A 20,295-nucleotide genomic window follows, 5' to 3' on the forward strand; every position below is an offset into this window, starting at 1 on the left:
AACGCATGTGACGATTTCATTCATTAAAGTGCAAGTACAAAATTGAGATAAATCTTGCATTCAAGCCCTAAATTTATCGTGGTGGATAGCGCAAACAGTTTTTCTCTGGAGGTATGATTACGTATGACAGTAAACTATGTGCTGCAGTTTATATATTAAAACTGAAAATACAACCCTACGTAAGTCTTGGGATGGGTTTTATGAATCAAGGCATTTGTTAGTAATGACATCTGTGGAGGATTAGTAGTTACGTCTTCTTTCCGCCTTTTTTTCACAAATGAGGGGCTGTTCTGGGACATGTCATTTGTCTCTCAAGCATTTCACCATTTCACTCTTATTGAAATGGTCAGCACGTATAGAGTAGATCCTGGTCAATATTTGCCAGTAACTGACATTTTCAAATTATCTTAGAAGAAGATTTTTCCCAATTGCTGTTTGAATATACGAATTACTTATAAATACGTACTTGATTTAATATAGCTTTCGTTGAGTTGTTCCATTTTAAGACCACTTCGTCGTTCACTTGTATTTCTCAGGATAAATTCATGCGTTGTAACGTGTGTCTAAATATTCTGATATCATAGGATGCATCATCGTTGCCCTTAAAAATGCGGCCAAAGATATCCCATTCTTACTGTTATTAAGATTAAGGGCATCACATCCTTGAACTTCTTCCAGAGCCGTACATAAAACTGCAGTTTACTAGAACTTATGTCACCGCTAATTAAATGGAGTACGAATATACGTGACTGCTGCTCATCTTTCCATTCTCTCCTTAGCTAATTTTTTCATGTTGGTCTGTTTAGCACGACCTATTTAATTACTTAATTGTATTTTTCGGAGAGTTCTCTTTGCTACCGCAAGGGAACATATGTAGCATTTTATTTTTATCTTGAAATCAAAGGTGGAATGACTCATTTATATTTCACTTGAAATGGAGGAAGTTAAACTCCAATTAATATAATACTGTAATATGAAAAAATATTTAAAGTTCTTTTTTTATACCTTTTGTACCTTGAAATATTCCCCAAATTCCACCGCTACGATGCCTTTTTTGCAGAACTTATCTTTTCTTAGAAATATCATTCAATTGAAAATAAGTTTATGAGAATTTTGAAATCAGCTAGTTGATATCGATGTCGGACGACTATTACTTATTGTAAACTGTATTCTATAAATTATGTTATAACATGATAATAAACACTCAGAGAAATTTAAAAAATTGTGTAGGTTATTTCAGCTGGTCAATAGCTAATACAACGCAAAATGATTGAAGCATTTGCTGGTTAACTTAAGAGTCAAAGTTCGAAGGCAGCGCTAAGCGTTGAGAAAACAGCAGCATCAGTAAATATGTTTTGGGGAGGGAAACCGATTTGAAAACTTATAAATTTTACCTAATCCACTGTTTACTTATAGTTGTCGAACAAGCAGATCAATTTTATAACTTCATCATACTACATTCATATATTAACTTAAGCATCTACATTTACCAAAGTAGCACATATATTCCGTCTAAGCTGCGAGGTTTTTCATGGAAAATCACATCACCTTTTATGTAAATTATCCAATATAAGAGATAATGTTGAGGAGGAAACTAGTCGAGTTCTGTTATTTGTGTAAAAAACAAGATAATACGCGTTGATAAAAATAAATTGATGTCATGGTAATTGCTGATGGCGTGTTCTGCGACCGCCAACTTCTCAGATAGAGCCATCTCCTGCATTCTAGTTTCAATTGTCCATTACTTTTCCCCATATACACTTCCCCGTTCTCGCACGGGATTCTATTCACGCCCGGAGCATTGAGACGGAACCCTGCGAGGTCCTCGGAGCGGAATAGACTGCCGCGAATCTTTTGCGGTTGAAAATAGACAGTCTTGTTGTATTTGAATGCAGTACCATTGAAATCCAGTATCATTTATATCTTGCCCGAAACTGTGGAAACATAACAAACTGCGGTAATATTTTTTATAAATCTTCTCAGAAAGAGGAGGAGCTGAAAATACTTCTCTTCGCGACCGTCATTTATATCGTTCTTCGACCTCTGCCACCACGAAACGTGTTGAACCTCTTGGGACACTCAATTGCATGATGATAGTTGCGAGGCCTCGTCCTGAGAGACTGATTTAGTGGACAACTTCGGCGATATACAATCCGTCTTTAAAAATGGTCGATTGCGAGCAGGTCGGAAAATAATTTAAGCTCTAGTTATTTCACTAGCGCATCTCATTTTAAAAAATGTATAAAAGTCGGTCATTTTGGGGGAGGAGAAACAAATCCCAGGCTTACAAGAAGTCGGTGGCATTCGTTAATGGACTCAACAAGCCTCTGTCCCCCCCAGTGGCCTCCAGTAGTACACGAGTCTAATTAGCATTTGTTGAGGGACGCCCCGGCGTGTGTAAATGGGTGGGGAGGGACGCTTTAGGGGGAAGAGCATCTGCCGGAGACGTAGCCCGGGGAAGGGACGAGTGGGCCTCCGCTCGTCCTATTCATGCGAAGGGGGCGTGCGATGCCAGGAAGGGCGGGGGTGGCTCCATCACTCCCTCGTATCCTCCCTCCCTACCCTCTCGTACCTCATCCTGTCCCTCTCCTCATCTCTCGTCTACAAGAGAAGGAAAGTGCCGTCGGAAAGGAGGAGGAAGGAAGGGAAAGACAAAGAGGGGGACTTTAAAGGAGTCGCCGCCGTAGTTCTGGCCGAGAAGACTTCTGAATCTTCCGTCTCTGTCTCTCCTACTTGATATTTCACCCCCAGCACATCCCCAAGGTTTTCAAAATAATGTCATTCGCGCGCCGTTAACGACCAAATCTTTGACATTAAAAGAGTTGATTAATGTTTTCCTGGAGAATGCCGGAGATCCTTCATTTTGTTCCTGCTGAAGAAATGTTATCAAAATTTTAACGACCTATCTTGAAAGTATGTCTATTTACACTTCATTTACTGTTGAAGAAGTTTTCATATTTTATCTCTGATAATTAAAATAACTTAAACACCTTTTTTTAGCTCCTCGTTACTTGTAGATTACTACAAAAAAGAGTAGATTATATCCTTATGATAATATTTTAAGTTAATCCTAAAACCTCGGTATTTATAATACTTATATATAAATGAAGACTTCGTGCTTCAATGTCCGCATTAAAACAAATGTAGTCTGGTTTTATCGATTCCTGTTCATATCCCTATTGTGAACACTAGGCACAATTTCATGCTTTCACTCCCTCATTCCGATAGAAATTACACTCTTCTCTCACTGCTAATTGTAAATAGAACTATGCATAAAATTAAATATAAATGCAGCAACATTGACTTTATTATTAGTATAAATCAAGAAAATTTAAAGAGAACTGTGTTTGTTAGTTTTGATTTGGTAACTTATTCATATGTATAACCTTAATGTCTATATGTAATTGTTTTTTTAATGGCTTTGAATTATCATTCCATCATCTCTATTTAGGATATACATTATGAATATGCCTTTCCTATTATTTTTACATACGTCTAAGTGGTTGCTTTTTAAAATACAAGTACTTTGTATAATATAAGCACTAGCACTTGTGCATCTTTTTCTATTTGTCCATTACTTCTGTCTATGAAATGAATGAAATGAAATGTCTACTTTGTGTAACTAAGCTCTTCTACCAATTTTTGCCATTGTTCAAAGAATAATTCTTTATAGTATATTTTGTAAATGGGTAATTTCACCCACAAATAAGATTTATTATTATTCAAAAGGTCATCCACGTGCTGAGATGCAAGGAGAGATGGGGAAAGGGGAAGTGAGGAGGACTTTGAGCAGATGGAGCACAGTAAACAAGTCGACCCTTTCGACTTCTTCTCATCCCTTGACACGCATCGCGGGTGAGTCCATTTAATACCCACTATGAAATTATTTAATGTCCTTTTAATTCCAGCGGCAGTGGTATCCAGCGGCAGACTAGTGAAATTTGGTGGAGTTTATTTTTGAAAAGCTGAAGAGTAAATCGCTCTTGCCAATGAAATATTGGTTTTGATTATAAATAATACTCGTTAAATTATTATTGGCGTGCTTTATTATTAGCAAAATCCGATTTGGGTAAAAATACCCCGTCCGAAAGATTAAAAGTTTTTTTCCAATATATTTTTCGTATGGTAAATATACATTTTGTGTAAAAGTTGGCAAAATTTCCTATTCGTTGGCCTATCTCCCTGTGTTTCCGAGATAAAATTAACAATTTTTGTGATTAGCATTGCATTTATATTTAGGGATGGTTGTTTCCACACTGGTATTAACCACTGAAGTTACCTAAAGCTCCTTAATTTATCTTAATTTATCGTTACCAAAGTTAATTATTTTAGATCACTTGGAGTAGCAAATATATTATTATTATTGCAATTGTTATTATTATAACGCGCCGAAATTTACTTTTTATGATGGTCACCACTCCCAGCCAATTTGGCTGTCTATGGTGAGTTTCATAAATCGTCATTTCAGGTAAAATTACTCATGGTAGTCACAGTGTGGCAATTAGTGAAGAATTATGGGGAAGGGAAGTGATTGGGTAGAAGGGTAGTTTTTGGGGACTTGTGCGTTTCAACAGGTACAGGAGTATAAACCCAAAGATTAATGAGTAGACTATTTTCTGTCGATGCCAGAGATTTCTCAAAAGTTACTAAGTTAGATTTGAGGTCTGTTAATATTGGGGTAATTTTTAAATCCTTCCGGATATGCTTGTTTCGCAGGAACCATGGAGCCCCAGCTATCTTCCTTACAATCTTATTTTCCGTTGTTTGCACTTTTTTAAGGTGGGTTTTTGCCGCCATGAGCCATGCTGGCGAAGCGTACGTAAGTAATGGCTTTATCATGGAGTTGTAGATAAGCAGTTTAGTATTCAGTGAAAGTTTCGAGTTTGTTATTATTATTATTATTTAGAAGTTCTTAGAGAGCACTCAAATGGCATCAATACGATTAGGATATGTTTACTGAGATTAGAGTGAGAACATTAAGGGTTTCTTTTTCACTATTGATTGTCATAATTTTTTACGGAAGCAGTTGTTTAAGATTATAAATGCCACCTCAACAGACTAATAATATAAAGTACACCTGTATGACTAAGTAAAAGTTATTGATTGGTTTATATTTTATGTTATACTAGCTGACCCGGCGAACTTCGTACCGCCTAACAATCAATGAACTTACAGTTTACTTACACCATTTATAAATCAAGAGCGGCTGTATCGTTTTTAATCATGTTTAATTTATTATAATAAAATAAGGATACAAATTCAATAAAACTACGTAAATTAGTACCAAAATTGCTTGTCAGAAAGACATTTTCTTTATTGAATCTACATGGGGTGGATCGGAGCACGTTTACGCGGATTTTTTTCAACAAATTTTCTTACGTTTTGGCTTAAGAAATTTTGGGCATTGTGGTTTAATAAAGCAGTTTATGAAATAAAAATTATACGCATTCAGTTGTTGGCTATTTGCGTTATTAGCTGTAAAAAAATGTTTTTAGGTCCAAGTCTGTTGCATACACTTGGCCCTTTCAGAGGGCAGGTTGACACAACCCCAGACCGACGCTTGACTGATGCTCAAAATCGTGCAAGAAAAGCCCCTATGAAGCAGCATTCGCATAAAATGACTTAAGGCGCGCCAATTTTAGTATCTCTATTTGGAAAAAATGCACTGCGTAAACGTACTGCATGCGTAAACGCACCACGGTGAGCCCTACACATTCGGGTTTAATGTCTTGCGTCAACCACCTTCTGATAAACAACAGTTTTTGTTTTGTATCAGGCGCAAGATGAAGCGGATGAAGCTAAATAAATATAGCGAAGCAAAGCAGTGACGCAGCGAGGGGAGGCTTTGGGGGATAACCCCCCCCCCCCCCAAGAGCTTAGAGAATTTTTTTATGTAAGATTAATATTAGGGGGACGGATGACTAACAAACAAAACATATTTAACTATTCACACAGCCACAAAACCCACTATTTTGAACCATTTATCTTAAAAAATGTCTGGGGGAAGTGCCCCCACACTTCCCGCTTACCTTAGCGAGTTTTCTATACCCTACAGACCCGTGGTATTAGCTGCGCCCAAAACCCCCTATCCTAGCTACGCACTTGAAGCGAAGGAATAAATACAGAGGATGGTTTATCGACTCGTGAACATAGCACGCTAAATTGACCATGAGAAAATCATGGGTTTTCATTAGCACATGATCACAAACAACACAAAAACTGAAAGAATGGCCATGCGATTTTTTAATCGTTATCACGAATGCATAACGAATTTGAAATTGGATACGTTTAAGCTCAAAAGGGCATATGAGTTGAGATCATGGAATCTACGGAATGAGGACTTCCTAACCTTTGAATTTTCCTTTGAGTAAAGTTGCGTGAATCTCATTCATCACCAATTTTTTAATGATCACACACGTTCCGTTGTATAGTTATGGTTGGTTTAGGCTTCGAAAGATCATGAGCACAGAAACTACATTTTTCTGTAAATCGTGCCTTGGTAAGCCAGGTACGTCCAAGGACTTAAAATATTCAGATAGATAGTTGGTGATTTCGTCTTCGTTTGTTACACATTTAAAAGATTCGAATCCATGCAGGGTACGAACTATTTGAATTTACCTCGTTTTAGTCATCCACATCTTCGTTCTTGCTCGCTAAATCAACCATCTTTGATTCGGAACACGGACATTACCGTTTGTCAACAATTGCTTGGAGATTTGTTTACAAACACGGTAGTGAAGGTCAACTCGAGCTGGGCCACGGCTGGGCTTACAATCAGCTCGAATTAAATTTTAAAAATGTAATTTCAATTTAATTAATATTTTGAATATATTTAGTAATTAAAATGTTATATTGTTACTAAATTCAGTTATTAAAGTGGTAAAAACAAAACAAATTATTTAATTTGTAGTTTTGACCGACTTATCAATTGTTGTGTTACTATAACTCCTAAAAGCATGTCCATAGGAAAGAGATGAATTTTTTTTGAGAAATTATCCTTTTTTTAATGGCCTATATGTTAACCCCGCCTGAGACGAATCCAAAGAACCAAATCTCATTGAAATCGGTGCAGCCGTTCTCGAGTTATAAGTGTTCTAACTAACACGATTTTCGACTTTCTTTTATATATATAGAAGATGTATGAGAAGGAAGATACCCATGTTATCTAAAGGCTGCTTTGCACCAATTAAACGTCGTCACATATTCAAGGTGCAAATATTTTTCTCAATCGGGCGGGCAGTTTTATTAGAATTAGAGCAAGAGGCTATTTTACCATCTTGCCGTCATGTATTTGTGCGTACATTCATGCAATCCACTAATTCACACTATTCCTTCAGTAATTCACGTTTGTATTTGCAAGTTTTGTATTTACATGCCCCAGGTGAAAACGGCTTAAGAGTTGGAAAAAATTCGTTTTCCTTGCCTGCTCGCCTAGTGTCCACTAATGCCCAAATATATGCATGAAAGATTATTCCCCAATTCACAGCCTACATTTTCATTCAGGCGCGAAGGCTGGCCTTAAATTGTTTCCTTATCATCTGTGTTATCGCCTATCAAACGAGCACTTGGAGAGGCCGATGTCAAACAGGGCGTGAAAGAAGCGCGGCGAAGCTTATTCTTCCTCCAACGCCTAGTTGTCAATTATCCCTTCACCTGGAAGAGAGCTGGATAAACAAAAGAAGATCAACTTCCCGCCGCGTCCTTTTGCCTCTTGGAATGACCAATATTATTATCGCCGTGACGAGAGTGGAGGACGACGGCGCCCCTCGCGCTAAAAAAAATGAGCATCAAAATGCGATTAGGGCGCATTAATAGGGGCATAAATAAAGCGGGAAGAGCATTGGTGGTGACGGCCTCCGGACCCGATATATATCCCCATTTTGAAGGGGTTTGGGTCATGTAATGGGGTCCCTGGCCCCGTTTGTGTGTCGGTGAGGAGTCGGACGGCTGGTGTATGCAAAGGAAAGAATATGGAAAGGTAATGGGCGTGGGGGATTGTTGATGTGGTTGCCATGCAAATGTGGAGGGTGAAAGAATATTTGGGGAGGAAGGTTCGCAAATAACGGCTCACTTAGCTCCAATGCCGATCCGTGCCAGGTATAATCCTCCACAAGGCTATGCTCGACTGGAGAATCACTTAGAGACGATAATGGAAGACTATTTGGCCGGAAAATAGAATTATAATCAAGCTGAGTTGCAAAAACTATTTCATATTATTCCGTTGCATATGGAATATGAACATAAAAAATGCAAGTAAATCAAAGTTACCAGCATTTAACCATGAATACTTCAATTTCTTTTTACTACCGGTTTCAATAGGTTTTGTATTATTTCCAGGTGAAAATGAAATCAAAATGTATTGAAAATAATTTGTTAATATGTTAAAATTCAATCAGATTAAGCATATAAAATTTCTCTTTATTGAAAAATTACTTTCACCAGCGTATATAATAATTTGATCGTTGCATAAAGTTTGAGATCTGATGTTTTCATTAACCAGACCTGATATTAAAACATTAATTTTTGGCATAAATCCAGATCTCAATTCAGTATATCTACATTGCAGGCTATTTTGCAATCAATTTGATGAGAATTTTACGCAAAAAGAGGGTAAAAGCGCTGGATTATTCCTAAATATGCATAATATTTGAATGTTTTTGAAATTTTGAATAATGATTTTGACGGTGCCGAAAAAGCATAGTTTTTTATGATAAGGGATCGCATTGATCCAGAGGAAAATTCGAAATAAATGAGGTAACTCACTCCAGCTTCTAATTCCTGGACTCATTTTATTCACCCTTTACCTAAGAATTTCACTTAAGAGTGGATGTATTCGTAATGTTTCACCGATGAATGAGATGAAATGGATCGGCCGAGTGAGTAACGAGGAAGTGCTAAGAAGAGTGATAAAAAAGTGAAGTCTTCTAAAAACCTGAAAGAGAAGACGGAGAACTACTTAGTTGGCCACATTATGATATCTACATCTACATAATACCCCGCAAGCCTCCTAAAAGGCGTATGGCAGAAGGAGTTAGGGCACCAGCCGTTTACACATAAAAATGAAGTGCTGCAAGGAAATTACGACTAGCAGTTATTAAAGTCCTTTATGGTTCGGGGGAAAAACGAGTGCCCATATCTATCCGTTCGGCAAAAATCTCTCTTAATTTATCGCTTCTGTCGAACGTGGAGATATAGTGGGGCTCTAATAATATGTTCTCCGTGTCGCATTTAAAGATATCTATTCTCAATCGTTCAAGCAATCTAAGCCTACCGCGCAGCCTCCGAGTCTCCAGCGGCTCCCAGCCTAATTCGCTTAAAATATGGATAACGCTGTTTGTACGCCTGTAGCAGTTTTTGACGAACCGGGCAGCTTTCCTTTGTATTTAGTTCAGATCGCGGATTAAGTCTTTCTGCACCGGGTCCATATTCAAGGAGCGGTCGGACTAGTGCTAAATAGCACCTTTCTTTTCCTTTTTAATTCGAAAATCTTTCCACAATACGGTTGATGAATTCTATTTCTTTCAGGGCTATACCGCAAATATTCCTTGTTGTATGTGTTACCCACGAGAGGTTCGAGGTTATCGTAACTCCCGGGTACGTCACTTCGTCTGTTGCCTTTAGGATGGGCTGATGAAAACAATCCTGGAAGGTACAGGCGGAAGGGAAGAAGGGTAAGGACGGCCTCGAATAAGTTACGGAGGACAGGTAATAATGGATGTTAAGGAAAAGAAATACATTACCATGGAACGGTAAGCGGATAGGAGAGCGGAATGGAGAGCTGCGCCAAACCAATGCTAAAACTGTTGACTTACAGTGATGACGAATTTGACAATTTCAACATATGACCGCGTCTAATATTTTTAGCTTTATCTCAGAATATTATCAGATTCAAATTTTTACTGAAAGTTATGAAGGTATGATGAATCTCAAAAAATAAAATGCGACCGGTCAATAGTTGTAGGTCTTGAAGCCGTTTGGCATTCTTGAGCCAAAACTCTTGCGACTGTGAGGTGGCATGAGAAGAAAAACTGGCCCCGTCTATCCAACTTAGTGAATTCAATCCGTCTTTAGCTTATTTTTGGTGAGCGCTATCCTCACCTATATATTATCTTGTCTCCGCATGGAAAATAGTATTCTGTTAGGGGAAAATTTTTGACGCTGTGTTCAGCAGGCAAATAATATAAACACAGCCTTGAGGAATTCAACAAATATTAAAAAATCTAAATAGAATAGAATTAAATCATTCGTGAATTTGAAGTTACTGCAAATTTTATATCGTATATATATTTGTATAAAATCGTCAGTTACTTTTAATTTTCTTTGTAAATGTTTAAAATGTATTTCAATTCCATCAGGTCAAGCATGGAAAAACTCTCTATTCACTTAACCTGTGAAAGTTAGTGTGACTGGAATCAAATAGTCAGGGGGAACATATATCGGTGAGTATTGAAATCAAATTTCAATATACGAGGGGAATACCGAATTTTCTTGAGGCTAATACTCTTCTTCCTTGAAATTTACGCTGAATTGTTCATTCTGAATGGAATATAAATTGGCAAGGGCGTACCCAGGATCAAGACCTAGGGGAGGGGTGGAGGTAAGCCATGGTTGTAAAATTTGTGGGTAAGATTTGAGGATGGAAAAGGTGAATGATATCAACCATTTAAGAAACCTGTAACAGCTCTTTATTATTTAAAAAAAATTATTCGCTTGAAAAAAATAATATTTTTCTCAAAGAAATATACGATTTTTGCTTCTTGGGGGTGGGGCAGAGGAAAAATATTTTGAGGATCCAAAATATTTTTGCCCAACAAATTGGCTCTGGGGGGGCCAGTATCAGTTATGCCTACTATGCTCAGTATTTAAAACTTAAAAAAAAAAAAACAAATCCTATCGCATAGGAATTCAAAAAGGTTTTGCTTCCCCGGAAAAAGGCTTTTCGGGCTAAAAATTCCTCTGTGGTTCCTCAAAGGGATTCATTCCCGCCATTCTACTGACATTCCTCAAAATTTCGTTACCGGCACACCCTTAAAAAATTTTTTAAAGCGATATTAAACTTTTCGTAGGGCAAAGCTTCACAAAATAGCTTAATTCAAGCTCAGTGGCAAATTAATCTTAAATTATTCGTAATTTTATGAGTCTTGATTATTCTAAAATCCGTCGTGTCCTCATTTGCTACATCAAGCATTCGCTTCTGTGGAAAGTTTTTCTAAATCAGAAAAATATAAGCGCTATATTTTTCCCCTCCGGCTACTTTTATGGGGTTAAAGTTAGTTCAAAGATAGTTGCATGACGCAGGGCATTTGACAGTCACCAACTGGGGTTTTGAACTTAACTATCACAAATAACTATAGTTTTGAATAGCTCTAAACAGTCCAGCACGTCAAGGCTTGCGGCCTGTACAATTATCATTCGCCTCTTAGAAATTCCGGTTCTCACCTGCCCTTGAAATCCAGAAAGTCCATCGATTAATGTCATGGTGTTTCAGGGAAATAATTCGCGTCCGCACCGAATCGCATCATTACTGGAACGTGATAGGCATATAACAGAATTAGAAATATGAATTGGCAGCAAACGAACAACCTCGAATTTTATAAAACTGGTGATAATTTAATGTTCACCGTTTCATCAAATCCCGTATTTTTTCATTATTTACGTAATTTTGCTATTTTTTTATTGTTTATCCATTATACAAATTGACCAGTTATGGCACGTTTTTAAATGCATAAATTTAAAATTGTCTTTACGTTATTTAATGCTTTAAACTCTGGCCTTGGAGTGGCAACTATAATTACTTTGTTTTCTTACCAACATACGTGCTATTATTGAAAATATGGAATTGTGACGTAGGGTTGGAAAGATGGCTTTTGTTGAATAGCGTTGACTACTTTTTCAATTTTTACTCGTTATCCACCGTGCTGTTTCATCTGGAATAATCCAGGAAGGTTGTCATCCCCGATAAAGTTATGCAGAAGGGAACTTGAAAGAACAAACTCACCCTGTTGTACCGATTGTAAATTACCTACATAGATCGTATGTTTCAATGACAGTAATCTTCTTCTGTTGGGTAAGCCTTATTTCTGCGTCCATACGTCCCTTTTAATCGCTGTTATCTCGAGGTAGTGGTGTGTTTAAAACCTCACCTTTCTCATCGAACCACCAAAAATATTTTTTTTTATTCCCTTTCCTTTTTTATCGAGTAGGTATTTTCCCCCTCTTTTTCCGAATTTAGTTAAGAGATAGGCTATATTTGATGACAGTTTACTTTCTATCATGTAATTTTTCATTACGCTCTGACCCTTCATGAACTCGTCTTAGCCATGGTTATAGTACCTAGCACCGTAAACCAGGGAACCTGAGTAAGAGACCTAGGTAGCGCACTTGTCCGCGCAGTAACCGAGAGAGGAAGAAGTTCTTGGTTTTATTTTTTCTTCTGAGTATTCCTCATAGTAACTAATGTTATTTCCACCATCTCACCCTTCTTGCGACAGGTTTGAACTTATTAATCAAAAATTCAATCAATTTAATCTTCTTTCCTTCCTCCTCTTTCCTAAGTCCACATTCTCCTTCCTCCACGCTCCACATTCATTCAAGTCCACATTCTTCTGCAGTCTCTCTTCTTTAGTCTTTTTCCTAACAAAACTTGCTTTCATCATCCTCCTCTACGTCCTTTTAAGGAAAGTTACTTGACCACCATCGCCTTTATTTTTCGTTCTTCCTCCTGTACTCACGGTCCCTCCCATGTCACAGGATATACGGTTTAGAAAGCGGATCTCACCAAACTATGTGGCGCACCGGATCAAAGACACCGCCCCTCGGCCTGCACGAGCTGGAACCACTGGCATTTTCCAAAATTACATTTTTAATCCGCGAGACAGAAGATCTCGTATTCCTCATTCAAATGAATTCCCCATCAACGCGAATGATTAAATATCGATGAATGCGGAGCAGTAGAGAGAGATTAATTTACGGATGGGCCCGCATGGCGACCGTCCGACCGACCCCTGACGTACCTACTCGTCAATATTGAAACCCAGAGTCGAATTCCGGTTGCAGAGGTTTTGTCTTTGAATGATGACAGGCGAAAATGGCAGTGAGGAGATGGGAATGAAATAAAAAAAGAAATTTTCGATAAAAAATGGAATTCTAGTGTTTAATTGTCAACCGATGTATTTGCATACTATGCATGGTAAAGCCGCGTGTGCGGAAAAAGGGATTTCTGGAAACTCCGAATCCAATATTCACGATGGAACTGAAAGATGGCTAATCTGTGGTTCAGCCTTAGGCCGTGGCGTAGCATCTACGAATAAAACGTGAATTTTATTGCCATTGACGTGGTCAGCTTTGGTGATAAATGGGAACTGGAATATTTCGATTCTGAAAGAATTCGATCTCCTCTTTGTCATGAACTTTTCGGTGGTTCGTCGTGTCTTTTATTAAACTGGAGTTTTGAACAATACAAATTTTATTTTCCGGGCTTCCCTCGCGTTTTTAAAATGTCTGATGGCCACAGCTTCACAGCTCCCAATCAAGCCAGCATCATCAGAAGTAGAGTTGACGAAAGATGGGGCTGTCTTATTCGCCAAAGTCGTGGTCGTAGCGGTTGGTTTTCATCCAGGTGTGCACTGACTGGCTGATGTCATATTTCAGTTTCGAGAGTTTCCGTTGTAGTCTCTTCTAAGCGGAGTATGGATAGCGATCCTCTGTATTGAAGTCCCTCCGTATAGCTATCCTCTCGATTGAAGAACTTCAATTGTTATCAGACATCAGACAACGCGGTAAAATCTCATTGACCCTGAGAACATCTAGTAGGTACATCCTGTAGAAACCATCGCAAGAAAAATATTTTGAATATTCTATTCTTTTTTCTTCGACTAACAAACCTTATTAGGAGTCACCCTCCATGACCCTGTACTGCCCCAACTCTTTTTACCTATTAGGCCGCTGATTTCTCGGAAGGTCCTTGGCCTCACCAAAAACTCTTTCAATTTCCCTATCGATCTTCCATCCTGTCATCTTCCACTCCAATTCTTCTCAGTGCATTTCTGATCTGGCCTTTCGGGCGTATTCATGGTCATCCCAAAGGTCGCTTTCATCTTTGTAGGCCCTCTGGCACCGCTCAAATTGTATAATTTTCCCCGCTTCTCAACTTATGACCTGTCGTGCTAAGTCTTTTGCTTTTGTGTTGTGCAATTATGTATCGGTCCTTATATGTATAGTTGCCATAGCTTGTTGTGAGTTTGGATACCCCAACATTTTTCCCCTTTTTTCACTGTGTCATACAATCCCCCTTCCACCTCTTAAACCGTATATGTTCAAACGCCACATGATATTGTACCAGGAGAACGGCACTGATCTGCCAAAATCCGAGTCAGTTGATATTAAATTATTTGTCAGTTGATATGTAGTAAGTTTGAAGTGCACAATCACCACTGTTACTCTTTATTACATTAAAAATGATAGATTAAAAATTATTGTGAATGATTTGAGCCATACATAGAATTAGAGCGAGAAGTGAAACTCGTTTGCCTTAAAACTGACGAGGCTGCTGTCAGAATCATGTCATCTCAATTCAACGAATACTTTGATGCGGCAAAATTCCGACTTATTATATTGATGCCGAACGAAACTGCTGCCGTCTGCATCGTCTCATTGTCCGTAAATTCAGTTTAGGGCGATTATGCGAGTCTGCTACTCCTTTTGTCCATTAGGGGAGTGATCTCAGGGAAATTAAAGGGAGGAATGGCAATCAGGATAGAGGAAACCCAGCCGCACTCACACCGGGGAAAATTAAAAGCTCCCCTCTCCACATACGCCGCCAAAGCGCTTTTAAGTCTCCACTTTAATGCCTCGGTTGAGCCAGACTGCTTCCGCAAGAGAATGCGCGTTTGCGCTAGTTTAGACTAGACCACGCCATCATCTATTAATACTGCGAAACGGTAGGTTCACCGAGGCCTTTTAGCCATCCCGTAATAAGCTACTATCTCTATTTGAGAGCTATTAAGCATGAAACGAACGTTTTCCCACGGCTGGCATTTCAGTCGCTAAATTTGAAACGGTATTCCCCACAAAATAGAAACATGGGTCCCACTTTTGATGCTAATTAAGGGTGTTTCACGGAGCTAAGACGATTATGGTGTCAAATGATACCGTAAGTTTGAAAATATCCTCAACATATATTTCGATAGAGTATAGGAATTAATCTTTGCAACATTGGCATTCTTCCTCAGAGACATTATTATATTGAGACATTAAAAGTTGGCTGTCTGTGTGAGACCAATTTGAAAAAAAAGTAACAAAAACTGTCGTGGTCCATGAGATCCAAAGATGTTCTTTTGTCCAAATATGCGTCACAGAGGAAAAATATGCCCCAGTTTCGTATCAGCTTCTCAACCATTCCTCAAAGTAAGAAAACGAAACTTTTGGTTGATACCATTAAGCTGTGACACGGATTTGTTCGAAAGAAAATCACTGGACCTAGGAACAAAGAGAATAAATAAATAAATAGTCGAAGGAATAAGTAAATGCATCGCCTTTTTCCTGGGTCAAGCAGGTATAATAGGGAAAATGTAATTTGATCAATAATGTTTTTTTAATTTGGAAAATTTCACGGTGCAAATTTTCCTGTTTCTTTCACTATCTCCGCCTCAATCTGATTAAATTCGTCAGATAACGCCTATACTACATTATTTGCTCTATAGAATCTTGTATACCTCGGGAAGGATGAATAACCTTCATGGTCCATTCGCGAGGCCTTCGTCTTCTTTTCCTCTTCCAAGTGGAATTTCAATTTTACAAATATTATCTAATTTTATAAAAGTAATTGCTATAGATAATTTTTGTTTGCTAACTTATGCGTTCTAAATTTCATGAAGATACTATGCTAACGTAAAATATTATTCCCTAACTATGACTGAAGAGTATTGTAATGTTTTCCAAATCAAATGAAATGCTATATTGCCGTGTAATCCTGTATTAAATCTTATATTTAAGTGTGAGATAATGCGTCAAACCCTCTCCCTATGAGTTACGACTCAGAATACTCAAACTTTAGCTACTGCAAAGCAACCCTATCGTATTTTTGCCCCTGAACGTTATAATGGTAAACGGAATTTGGTAAAGGGTAAGTCTCAGGTAATTGAAGATTTTGTTAAAAAAATTGGCCGTGTATCCAGGTGTGACCTCTCTTATCTCTCCAAACTCTAATCTTAAGGTTTGAAGTAATAACCGTAATGAATGTGGAGAAGAAATCATAATTTTTTCCTGGCATGATGTTTTCGCATATCTTGAAGGATAATTGATTTTTTATATCTGAAACCCTCATAAAAACAGATTTTAGAAGTAATAATTCAATCACTGATATTATTTAAATTGTATTTAATCATATTTTTAAAATAACTCAACCATGGATAAATGGCCAAGACGAAATTTGTGAAATCCTGCCTCCATGTCGACTTTCCTTGCATCCTCACGCGGTCGCGGAATGGAATTCATTTGGTCCATTGCGTTATTCTTTCTTCAGGGGTTTTTGGCTGGGGGCTGAATACGCAAAAAGGCGGTCTAGTGATTAAATCCCAAACCACTCACAGCGCATCACTGCATTGTATATGCAGGAAGAGGCGCTAATGTGTTGAGATTCCTGTAATCAATTTAGGCTGGAAATATATATGAAATACGTTTTAGTAGTACATAAATGACCGTAAAAGTGTGACTTGAGCCTCTCCATCCTTTCTTCTGAGGACTTTTTGATAGTACCCGACAGCAATTGAAAAGAAATGAACGATCCAATATTGAGTTGAGGCAGTGCTATCGGTCAAGTATTCAAAATTGTTTCCTGCTCAATCATCGACCACGATTGTAAAATGGAATTTCGGAATGCACTGCTATCATCTATGCCGTTCAATGCGTAATTTCAATGTCCTCCTCTGCCCACGGTGGACTTTTGAATTGCGATGAAATAGCAAAATCATGTAACCTCGCTAATGTGCCTTGGGCATCAATGCTTCCTACTGGCAGCATCAACCAGCAGTTGTCTACAGAGAAATTCAGTAATACAAAATACAGTTCGGCTTACTGAGTGAAATGGTAATTTATGTGATTCTACTGAGCTAACAAAACATCAACCAACCTCAAAAGAGAGAATTATCAAATTTCTGTCATGGTAGCGGATAATCGCCGAAAATTCTCAATAATTAATCCTTTGTGTATGGTTTATATTGAAAGATAAATATCTTATAGCATTGCTTTACATGGCTATTTCCACCTTGTAATATCTTTTTGACGAGAGATTAGTGTGGTGGAGAGGCAGTTGAGAGAATAGGAGGAAAATTCTGCTTCAGGGGATAGAACTATGTTTTCGAATGCTTCCGATGGGGTAGTATACGGAGGAATTATTGGGCACTGAAATTCTACTGATAAGGAAAAATTGGAGAAACTGATGGAAAAAGAACTGATACTTAAAGATCACATGGTTGGATGAACCTTGAGGTAAAAGGAAATATACCGAAGTACAGGAGGAGGAAGGGAATTGCTAAGAATCATAATTCTAACGTAAGGCCTGGTGAAATAGCCATGTCATGTTGAACAGAAATTACATGGGAATATTATGTATTTAATTTTTAAGAACTATTTCTCATTATCTGATTTACAGAAGCTATTACAACGAATTTTAATCACGATAAAACGAGGTTTATTGGTTCCGCTTTGGATAATTCCTGTTTGGTGTTAACTGACTCGTTCTCAGCGCTCAAGAAAAATACTACAATTCATAAATAGTAAAATATTGGCGGGAGGTATTAAACGAAAATTTGCGCCATGGATAGACCAATATATAAGTAGTCGAGGTATGTTTAAAAGGAAACGGGGAGGAAGAACCACAAAGAAGGAAATTACTGGCATTCGGTGGGAATTAATTAAGGGTTGCAGCAAAACAACCCTCCAAGGTGTGAGAATATGCGACCTATTAAACACAGTTTACATTGAGAATATCCTAGCGTTGATTTTAACTAGTTATTTTGAGTGTCACGTATCTCAAATCACGTGCCATCAACTTTACTGTCCATCTGACGCAGCCATAATTTACGCCTTAACTGTCCGTATTTATCTTATGACGGAAGTTGAAATATTAGGTAACTCCGTAAGTTCACGTAAAATGCGAATGTTAGTAGCGTCACATAGGCTGGTGGAACCGCGCCGCGGTCGTCTTCGGCAAAGGTATCTCGGCGGACGAGGAGTCTGCCATTGCTTAATTCTTAATATTCATGCCTTAATAGGTCTCTTTATTTCTACGCCTTTTCCCTCCCTATCATAGTTCGGCCACCCTCTCCGCCCTTCTCACTCCACACTCTCACGCTCACGCCCATGCAAGACTCCTTCTTTTCCCCACACAGCTAGCTGTCCCCTCCCCAGTGGCGTAGCCAGGAATTTTGTTTGGGGGCGAGGGTGGGGGTACAATAACAGGGAGGAAAATTTTTGAAAAACAGGGTACTAAGTAATGGGTTTTAAACTAATTTTTACACTTTTCAATATCGAAAAATTTCATTTGTTAAAAAATAATTTGTAAATTCATGATTTTTCAATATTTTGTTTTATTTTGTGAAGGAAAATAATTGTTTTTATATTTCACTGGGGGGGGGGGGGTTCGGACCATTCCCTGGCTACGCCACTGCCCCTCCCCCTTCCTCCCTCGCTAGCTGACGGGTCGCAGCGTCAGCAGCCGTTACATTCTGTGCAATATTGCAATACTCGCAGCATTGTCGCGAGAGTAAATTTCGATGCATTTTGAAGAGCTTCGCCCGACAGTGAAGATTCAGGTTTCATATGCTCTTGAGAGCAAAAAAATGCAATCTGATAAAAAAATCCACTGTCCCCGAACTTCTTTGGCAACCCAAACCCTTACCATTCTCACTTTCACCGCCAACCTGAAATATGACAATCATAGACATAGAAATCATGACATATCAAGTTTTCGTTTGGATCGTAAACTTGATACGAGGTGGTATCATATGCCCCCATTCCTCTTCCTGTCTGCTCAATGAGGTCCCTCATTAGCGTTCGCTGTTACGTCATGGTACCGACGCGTCAGAGCCATCCAGGGAGGAGAATTCGAAAAATAATTATGAATACGGTTTCATGTATTCGCGCTAGCCCTCTCTGGTATTCTCTGACGGATTGGAATTCGGCCTCATCCGGAGAAGTGTCCCGATTAGTATACCTGATCGGCATACCTTTCCTCCAATTGGGAGATTCGAGTTCGAATCCGGCTGAAGCAAATGTTTTTTTTATGACAAATTTTAACCTAAGTGAGTATACAGGGTGCGTTCCGAAAGTAATAATATTGAATTCCCTGTGCCTCTCCTATTCGTTGGAGTGGGGTCAAAACACTTGTAGTAATGAAAAATGAAAATGCAGGATCAATTTCCACAATTTTAAATTTATTGGTACCACCGGTTTCGCTTTACATCATCATCAGATACCTGATGATCTAGTACCAATAAATTTAAAATTGTGGAAATTGATCCTGCTTTTTCATTTTTCATTATGTCACGTTTTCACTCCATCTCGCCTGAAACCTCAGATTACACTTGTAGCATATAAGGTCAACTCTAAGATTTACCACGATACCGTATCAGTGCAATCCAAGCATTGGAACCTCTCCACGCCGACCGTGTCACGAAAAAAATGGAATCGACAATCAAGCCAAGTGTAAGTTTTGTGCTAAACTGTAAAAACCTCTTTGATGGGACAAACAAAATTATTCGTGAGGTTTACGGGGACTCTACTCTGTCCCACTCACAAGCTTTGGAGTGGTTAAAGGCCTTTAAGAAGGGCCGCGAGAAGGTAAATGCTCAAAATTGCAATAATGAACAAATCAAAAGTGAAATCAATGCTAATTGTCTTTTTAGATAGAAAAACAGTGGTCTGTGAAGAATATTTTCTCAAGGACAGACATATATGCTTCTTATTACATTTACGTGATAGAAACACTCCGAAAAAGTGTCATCAGGACGAGAAAAGACACCTCCGCTACATGACAAATTTAACTCGACCACTCGCTACGAGTTCCTAGCAAAAGACGAGATTAAAACGCTGCTCCAATTCCCTATAGTCCTAAAGTCACCTCAGCAGACTTCTTTCTGCTACCTCAGATTAAAGTAGCCCCAAAATGAACCCATTTTACGTCCATAGAAGAGTCACAATCAGTCGTGACGAGGACATTGCGGGAGGTCCCCGAAGAAGCCTCCCTGGGCACGTAGGTATCATCGCAGAGTCGCTAGAAAAAATATGCAGAAGCCC

This window comes from Ischnura elegans, chromosome 1 (assembly GCF_921293095.1).
Source record: "Ischnura elegans chromosome 1, ioIscEleg1.1, whole genome shotgun sequence".
NCBI lineage: Eukaryota > Metazoa > Arthropoda > Insecta > Odonata > Coenagrionidae > Ischnura > Ischnura elegans.